Source organism: Lactuca sativa, chromosome 4 (genome assembly GCF_002870075.4).
Source record: "Lactuca sativa cultivar Salinas chromosome 4, Lsat_Salinas_v11, whole genome shotgun sequence".
Lineage (NCBI taxonomy): Eukaryota > Viridiplantae > Streptophyta > Magnoliopsida > Asterales > Asteraceae > Lactuca > Lactuca sativa.
In genome coordinates, this window is record NC_056626.2 from 27805008 (window position 1) to 27815054 (window position 10047).

A 10047-nucleotide genomic window follows, 5' to 3' on the forward strand; every position below is an offset into this window, starting at 1 on the left:
AAGGCTAGGACCCAACACAATACTCTACAACATGGGAGAAGGATGTCGTAACCCAAATTGCAAAACATTTGAAGGTAAGTGAATGACGATTCACTAATTTCCACCATGAAAAACGAAAAAAGAAATTTAAGTTTTAAATCTATTGAAAATTCCTAGATCTTTTGAGATTCATTGAACTTTTCAATGGCATGTTTAAATCTCGATATGCCCCTCGATTTGTGACTGGGATGCCGAGGATCACAAAACAGGGTGTGAATAACCATGCAAACTTACATGGTGCCCCCAATGTTACAGTCACCTATTCGATGTGCTGGTTAACCACACACGCTCCACCGAACTATGACAAACAATGAGTCACCCTTTGCTACCTTTTCTTAGAACCATTTAGTGTGCCGGTTAACCACACGCGCTCCACTAACGTCTTCACAAGGGCACAAAGTGTAATTTCATGGAATTGCATCAATTCACTTTTGCCTAAAGTAACTAAGATTGGGAATTTTGTAAAAACATTTAGTTACTTTATACTTCATTATCCTTTTAATGGAAAGGGTTTGCCCTATCCTACCCGTTCGGCTAACGACCCTCCACCAATCAAGGAAGCGGTGGCTGAGAATGGACACCCATTAAACGGTCATTTTATAGGCCATAAACTTATACCCCCTTATACACCGGCTTCATGAATGAGGCCTACTAACGGTAAGACTAGCATTTAAGTTATACATATATAATATTAGACTTTTAATGTTATACACAATATAAGGGTGTATTTTACACTTTTAAAATACTAGGTGGTTTAATTTTATAAATTACACTTTTAATTTAATTAAATATAAACCATATCATTATGGATTTATTAACTCTCTTTTAATTATACACTTAATTAATTTAATAATACCATAAGGGTGTAATTTGAACTTTTCAAAATTAGGGTTTTAGAATTTAGACTTTTTCATAATTAAACCTTTTAATCAAACAATTTAAATTCCAAAACTTGAGGGCAAGTTTTGAAACTTTTCAAAACAATTAGGTTTTAATCTCACTTTAAAATTATCGAAATTTAATACTATTTAAATTAAAATTTTAAATATTAAAACTCTTGATTAAATAATTATCTTGAATTAAACTATTAATTTAAATTATTAAATCATAAGGGATTATCTAAATCATAAAGGATAATTACCAATTAAACAATTAATTTATCCTAATCCTTTTAATCCCTCTAAAATTCGAAAATCATGGGATAGGATAATTCAAAATCTTTAATTACCATACATAACCATTAAAGGATAATTACAAAATATAGGATAATCCAAATCCCTAAAATTTAGGATCTTAACTTGGGGAGGAGGCTAATTTCGAAAATCATGGGGTTTTCAAACCCTAGATTTCGAAATCTTGAGGCTTAAGGAAAGGATTTGAAAACCCTTTCAAATTTTCGCAAATTAGGGTATAGAAACCCTAATATCGAAATTTCTAGCCTCCTAGGGTTTATTAGCTATAAACCCTAATATGTCAAGTTCATACAATTGTATAATACTAACTGAAAACAAGTTAACCAAAGGCTCTGATACCACTGATGGGTTTTATACAAACAATCTTATGTGTGCATGCAACCCTAGAATTGGATCTATGTTATCACTATTAGTTGTACAACATTATGAACACTTGAAGAACCCTAAAAGGCTTCTAGAAATTTCGAAATCCACAAGGAAAGATGAAATACATACCTCTTGTTGTTATATTGTAATAACATCCTAAATCTTGAATCTTCTTGTCTTTGAAAGCAAGTACCACAAGTGTAGTACCTCTAATGGCTCACAAACACCAAGAGCAAATGGAGAGGCAAGAGAGAGAGAGAGAGAGAGAGAGAGAAGAGGTATGAAATTCGTCCCTAGGAACCCTAGACAAGGCATGGATGAATTCTTATGGCCTTAGGGGTCTTTATATAGGTATAGAGATTAGGGTTTCAGTCCTTATCCTTATCTAGTTGCTTGCCCACCAAGTAACCATAACATAAGCCTTGAAATCCCTTATCCTTATCCTTTGGATGATTTCAAGGATATCTTATCCCTTGAATTCGTCCAACCCATATCAAGGATAACCATTACCATATTTTGTAACTATCACATAATTACAATTCAGCCCCTCTAGTTTAATTAATTACACTTGATCACAAAATTAATTCTTAATTAATTATTGACCAATATTAATTAAACAAATATGATTTCTCCCTTAATATATTATTCTTATAACATATTAATAAATAATAATAACCTCTTTATCTCTTATTTCTCCAGTCAAGTTGCTTTGGTGAAGGCAACCCAAAAGGACCATGCACAATCGGGTCAAGTACTTGACAAATATGGTTACGGGCTTAGACACTAATCCAACAGTCTCCCACTTGGGTAAGTCTATTAACCACAAATGTAAATACAACTCGATTAGCAATCGTAGATCTCAAAGACGCTGTCGAACTCCGATCTTATCAGTAACCTGTCCTTTAGATAAGGGATCATATATTCCTCCATTCTAGATATCGTATAGACGTGAGACATGGATTGAAATCATTCTCTCAGTCTACATGTGGAATAAAAATTAATTTAAAATAACCACAAAATTACATGTGACAAAATAAATGAGAATGTGAAAGACAAAAAGATCTTTATTTATTAGGGAGGATATATATATATATATATATATATATATATATATCTACACTTATAAAAGAGTAGCTCTCTTGCCATGTGTCATCATATTATACATTTTAATTAATGTGTTTCCACTTGTCAATCTATTAGTTTTTCATTTTAAATTTATTAGATCTCCTCATTAATGTGATTATATTTTAAATTTTAAATTATTGTTTTGATTAATTCACAAATAAAAAATATCTAATATATATTAAAAATTAATTATATATATATATATATATATATATATATATATATATATATATATATATTTGAATCAATGATTATAATTTCACATAACTAATAAAAAATATCTCTTAAATTAATAATTTATTTAAAATAACTTATTAATAATTTTTATTTTTTATTATAAAAGTTTGATTAATTTTATAACCATGGTTCCCACGGGTTATAAACTACTATATATATATATATATATATATATATATATATATATATATATATATATATATATATATATATATATATATATATATCCTACCAAATGAAAGAGTAGCACATTTGCCACATGTCAATCAATTAGAGCTTCACATTAATTATTTGCCACTTGTCATTCTAAGATTTTTTTCTCATTAATTAAATTTCTACTAATTCACTCCTCCATTTTACACATATCAAACATGTCAACAAAAAAATTATTTATAATATCTATTGCCTAATTTATTAAATTATTAATTTTTTTTATCAGAGCTCAATAATTACCTTATAATTTAATTAAAATTATTTTTACCTTTCTAATCCATGGGCACCACGGGTTATAAACTAATATATATATATATATATATATATATATATATATATATATATATATATATATATATATATATATAAACCAAAATTAATAATGCAATTCGTCATTCAACTATGCTTCTTTGCAACTGCACACTTCTAAACCATTCTTTATATTCCCCAAATTAATTCAAAAATACATAAATAATTCAAAATAATTTAAAGTCAGTTTATTTGGTAACAATATCAGTTATCGTTCAAATTTTCAAACACAATTCCTATCCTAATTTGAAAATTGTAGTCTATGTTATCTACATTTTCAAAAACCTTTTAAATTTTTCAGGATTTTAATGAAATCCAAAAAAATTAGGATCACATTTTTGTATATACCTTCTATAGATGTGAATCTCCATTTAAATTTCCTATCACTCACACGGTTTTAGCCTTCATTTTAATTGACAAAAATTATTTTTCTTTCACATATTCAATCATCACGACTTTTGCATGAGAGACATCGTACCAAATCAGGTTAGTCCACTTTGAATCACCAATAATAATCACCTATTTTAAACAAAATTTGATAGCAATGTACTTTTATGTGTCTTGCAACTAGAATGAAACCTCATGTGAAGCAATCTTGTCATAAATTCTCAGTAACAACGATTTTGGTTGTGTGTGTTACTATGTAGTTTTATGTGTCCGTGTGTTACTTTAATAGATACACTAACATATATTTTTTTAAATTAAATATGATCTTACTTTAAAAGGGTATAACTGTAATTTTTCTGTAATATGTCCATGTTTCTGTTTTTATGTATATATAAAAAAAGGGTATGCTTAATTTAAAACAACCATCATTTTCTTTTTTCAAATATAGCATCTTATAATTTTGATTTTTGGCAAAAATGAAACTAGACAAATGATACATTTTTTCTATTTCTTTGTTATTAATTTCTTACCTACACGATAGCATCCTATTTTGGAATATATATCGAAATAATTAGATTTTTTCATTTTTTTTCTACCTTAATTGAAACGTCCCAAAATTACAACCCAAAAAATTTCATTTTTAAATCATTATTAAAACCATAATATCATCGTCATAGTATAACATCATAAACCGTCATAGTATAACATCATAAACCATGTGTCTCAAAATATCATAATATATGTCAACATATCAAAATCTCATATGAAATATCAGAGTAAATCTCCCAGGCTAAAGACTGTGGTGTGTGCCATGCGATCATCCCAAGTCCTTCCCTTTGCTAATGGAAATACTTGAAACCAAAACTGAAAATCGTAAGCACGAAGCTTAGTGAGCTCCCCTAAACTATCACATACCATACAAATAACATACAGCTAGGAGATACAGGCCCGCCCACTCTTATGGAGATTCGGCCCCCGCCCGCACTCCGTTGTCTAGGAGATTCGGACCCCGCCCACACTCCACTATCTAGGAGATTCGGGCCCCGACCATACTCCATTGTCTAGGAGATTCGTCCGCTACTAACATGCATACAAGTATCACACAGACAACAAGTATATCTATCAAGCAATCACATAACTATACTCAAATAATACTATGAGATTCGGGCCCCGCCCACACTCAACTGCTAGGAGATTCGGGCCCGCCCACACTCGACTGCTAGGAGATTCTGGTCAAAGTCAAAGTCAAGATCAACTACCAGTCAACCCCAACTAATTGAGTCATCTCCCAACTTGGCGAGTTCATGAACAACTCAGACAAGTGGTCAACTAAGTCAACTCGTCGAGTCCCTTAACAGACTCGTCGAGTTCTTCCTGTCATAAAGATCTGGGCAGCCCGCTTCAACTCGTCGAGTCCCTTCCTGGACTCGCCGAGTTCCCCTGTCTGATTGAGTCATCTTAATAGATTAAGCCCCTATCTTTTGGATCCAAGGACCTTAATTCGTTTGCTTACTGGAATGGCCTTTCTAAGGGTAAAGTTTGCAACTTTACCCATTCATAACTCTTCTTAAGGGGTTTAGTCGAAACCCTAACTCCTTTACGACATGGTTCTTGTCTAAAAAGCCTTAGAATCTCAAATCCGCGCATGCAAACCTAGATCTAGGGTCTAGCTATCAGATGATCACTAAGGTCTCAAGCTTGCTTCCATGCATGGCCTTTTGCCCTTTTGGGCTCAAAAGGCCATAAATACTTCTTTAGCACTTGCATGAGGACTCTAAGGGCATAAAGTTTGCACCTTCATGTCCTCACAGCCTCTCAAGGCACTAGATCTGGAAGAGCAACTCATGGGTCAATCCTTACCCACAAGTTAGCAAATCTGAAACATCCCAAAAATATGACCCAAAAATTCCGTTTTCAAATCAATATTAAAACCATAAAACACCCAAATTCATAAGTATAAGCATGGATCATGTATCATAAAACATCATAGTAGCTGTCTCAAATCAAAATATCATAACAAAACATCAGAGTAAACTCCCAGGCTGGCTATGGTGTGTGCCATGCGATCATCCCGAGCCCTTCCCTTTGCTAGTGGAAGTACTTGAAACCAAAACTGAAAACTGTAAGCACGAAGCTTAGTGAGCTCCCCCAAACTACCACATACCATACAATAATACATATAACACATACTAGGCCTTGCCCACTGCATCGGGCCCCGCCCGACATCCGACCGAAATCCGGAATAATTGGACCCCGCTCGACATCGGACCAAAGTCCAGAATAACTTGGGCCCCGCCCGGCATCGGACCGAAATCCGGATTAAACTGAACATAACATAAACATGAACACATAACATAATCACATACACTGCATCAGGCTTGCCCGATATCGGACCGGAGTCCAGAACATATAACACATATCATAAACATGCATAAATCACAAAGACATCAAGCATACATAACTACTTCTCAGGACCACCCTGGCATCGGACCAAATTCTGGGAACATATAAACTGCATCGGGCTAACCCCGACATCGGACATACCCCGACATCTGACATACCCCAACATGCTACTACTACATAAACGGGCCGACATTGGTGCCTTAGACCCATTCCTACTAGAGGAAGACTCACCTCGTAAAGCTGTCTGCGAAAACTCACGGTGAGAAATCTCTGTCTACTACTCTAGCGACTCTTCGACAATCAATTCCATACAACACTTAATCAAAATCTGATAATCCTAAAATTCGCGACTTGACTCGTCAAATCAACCTATGACTCGTCGAGTTCCCAAGCTAACCATCATCGCGACTGGAAGAACTGACTCGTCAAGTCGTCCTCAGACTCGCCGAGTGCTAGTGTAGTCAGAAAAGGGACATATCGACTCTAACTCGTCGAGTCCCTCCTTAGAATCGTCGAGTCCTTCAACTTCCGAGTCCTAGTCCTGACCAACTCACTGAGTCACCACCTCAACTCAATGGTTCCAATCACAACCAGAAAAGGAGTTAGGGTTTACGGCCCGACTCGCCGAGTCCTCCTTGTGACATATCCATTGAGTTGATTCTAAACCACTCCAATTCCTCTAACACATAGATTTGGACTCCTTGGACTAGCATTACACATAAAGTTGCTAACTTTACATTCATGCATGATGTTATGAAGCTAAAACACTCATTCCAAGCCAAAATGATGGCCTATACCATGACATGGAGTCATAGCTGAATAAAGGTGGCAACTTTGAGCTTCTAAAGATCAGAAATGTCCATATCTAAAGTCCTTTCATCCCCTTAAGGTTCAAATCTCGGAATGACCTTGGAAAGGAACCAAAAAGTGCATATAACAAGTCTATAAGAAGATCTAAGTGGATAGAAACCAAGGTATAAGATTTATACTTTTAACAAGTCTGAGATGCCCCAAAAACTCTAGATCTTCTGCCCTCTTTTGATTTCTTCACTCTTTTCCTTCCTTTTCGTAGCTTCATACCACACAAATGCAAGAAAATGGCTCAAGAATGCACATGATTGATTAGGGTTTCGAGAGTAGGGTTGGAAGGTGATGGGGGCTGGGGTGGAGACCCATAATGTTGCTTAAATAGGGTGCAAACCCTAAGGATTAGGGTTTCCTCCTGATGGACCTACTCGTCGAGTCTATGCTTCGAATCGTTGAATAGACCACTTAAACCCCGTGATCAAGCTGGCATCTACTCGACGAGTTAGGGCTACCAACTCATCGAGTAGCTCTAATAAAGTGAACATTTTTAACGAATTAAATATGTACCAGGAATGGGGCGTTACAATTCTCCCCCACTTGTGTTAGACTTCGTCCTCGAAGTCTGCTGATTACGAAAACAACTCCGGGTAGTGCTCCCTCATCTCCTCCTCGGGCTCCCACGTCCACTATGAACCCTTGCGGTGCTGCCACTGCACATTCACTAACTCTTCCCTCTTGTTCCTCAGCTCCTTTGACTTGCGATCTAAAATCGCCACGAGTCTCTCGCTGTAATTCAGGCGGTCATCAACATGAATATCCTCAAAGGGTACCACTACTGAATCATCCATTAAGCACTTCCGCAACTGAGAAACAGGGAACGTGCTGCGGATCTAGCTGAGTTCTGCTGGAAGATCTAATCGATAAGCAACCCATCCCACCCAGTCCAAAACCCTAAATGGACCAATGAACCTGGGGCCCAGCTTGCCCCACTTTCGAAACCTGATAACACCCTTCCAGGGTGACACTTTTAGGAGGACCATATCACCCACCTGAAACTCCATGTCCGAACGCCGCTTGTCGGCGTAACTCTTCTGCCGACTCTGAGCAATCTGGAGCCTGCTCCGAACTTGATGAATCTGCTTCGTAGTCTTGAGTACTACCTCCGTACTCCCCATGACTCTCTGACCGACCTCACCCTAACAGATTGGGGTCCTACACTTCCTCCTGAAGAGCATCTCGAAGGGAGGACGGTCTATACTGGAGTGATAGTTATTGTTATACGAAAATTCCGCTAACGGAAGATACGTATCCCAACTGCCACCTAAATCTAGCACACACGCCCGAAGCATGTCCTTGAGAGTCTGAATCGTCCTCTCGCTCTGCCCATCGGTCTGAGGGTGGAAAATGGTGCTGAAATAAAGACGAGTACACATCTTGTCATGAAAACGCTTCCAAAACCTGGAAGTAAACCAGACATCTGGATCTGTCACCACCGAGACGGTCACCCCATGACATTCCACTACCTCACGCACATATATCTCGGCCAACTTCTCGACCGAGATGCTCTCCTGGATCGGTATAAAATGGGCGCTCTTGGACAACCGATCCACGATGACCCATATCGAATCAACCCCACGTGCGGTCCTGGGAAGCTTAGTAATGAAATCCATAATGATATCCTCCCATTTCCACACGGGAGTATTTAACGGCTGCATCTTTCCGTGAGGCCTCTGGTGTTCCGCCTTGACCTTCCTGCAGGTCAGGCATCTCCGCACGTGCCAAGCTACGTCCCGCGTCATGCAGGGCCACCAGTAATCAGGTCGAAGATCTCTGTACATCTTCGTCGCCCCTGGATGGATGGAGAACCAAGACTTGTGGGCCTCATCCATCAACACCTGCCGTACTCCGCCCCGGTACAGTACCCAGACCCTCCCATTAAGGGTCAACAATCCTTGGCTATCGTAATCAAACGAAGCTACTCGGCCCACAATCCTCTCGCACTTCTGGCGCTCCTCCTTCAGGCCCTTAACTTGTGCCTCCCTAATCTGCTCGAGCAGTGGATTCATCACTGTCATCCTTAAATAGATGTCTCAGATCGGGGCCACCACCGCCTTGCGGATCAGGGCATATGCCACTATATTGGCCTTGCCCGAGTGGTAAAGGATCTTACAGTCGTAATCCTTCACCACGTCTAACCACTGATGCTACTTCATGTTCAAATTTGGTTGATCCATGAGGTATCTAAAACTCTTATGGTCCGTGTACATAATATACCGAACCCCGTAGAGGTAGTGCCACCAAATATTGAGGGCGAACACCACAACCCCCAGCTCCAAATCATGCATCGGGTAGTTAGCCTCGTGAGGCTTCAACTGTCTCGAGGAATAAGCTACCACATGCCCCCGATGCATCAACATTGCTCCCATACCTATGATCAAAGCGTCACAGTAAACTACAAAGGCATCCACTCCCTCTGGCAGGGTAAGAATCGGTGCCTCGCATAGTCACTGCCTGAGCGTCTCAAAGGCTTTCTGCTGCTGAAAACCCCAACGAAACACCACCGACTTCTTGGTCAGTCGGGTCAGCGGGACTGCTATCTTGGAGAAGTCCTGGATAAATCTCCTGTAATACCGTGCCAAACCCAGGAAGCTCCGAATCTCGGATGGAGACTTCGGGACCCCCACTACTTCACGGCCTCTATCTTGGCCAGATCAACTAATATGCCCTTCGGGTTGACGAGGTGCCCCAGAAACTGCACCTCGCGTAACCAGAACTCTCACTTGGAGAAATTTGCGAAAAGTCTCTCCCTCCTCAGGGTCTCTAGTACCTCCTTCAGGTGATCCTCATGTTGCTCCTGAGTCTTGGAATAAACCAAGATGTCGTCAGTGAATACTATTACAGACCGATCCAGCATCGGTATGCACATGCAATTCATGAGATACAAGAACGCGGCCGGAGCATTGGTGAG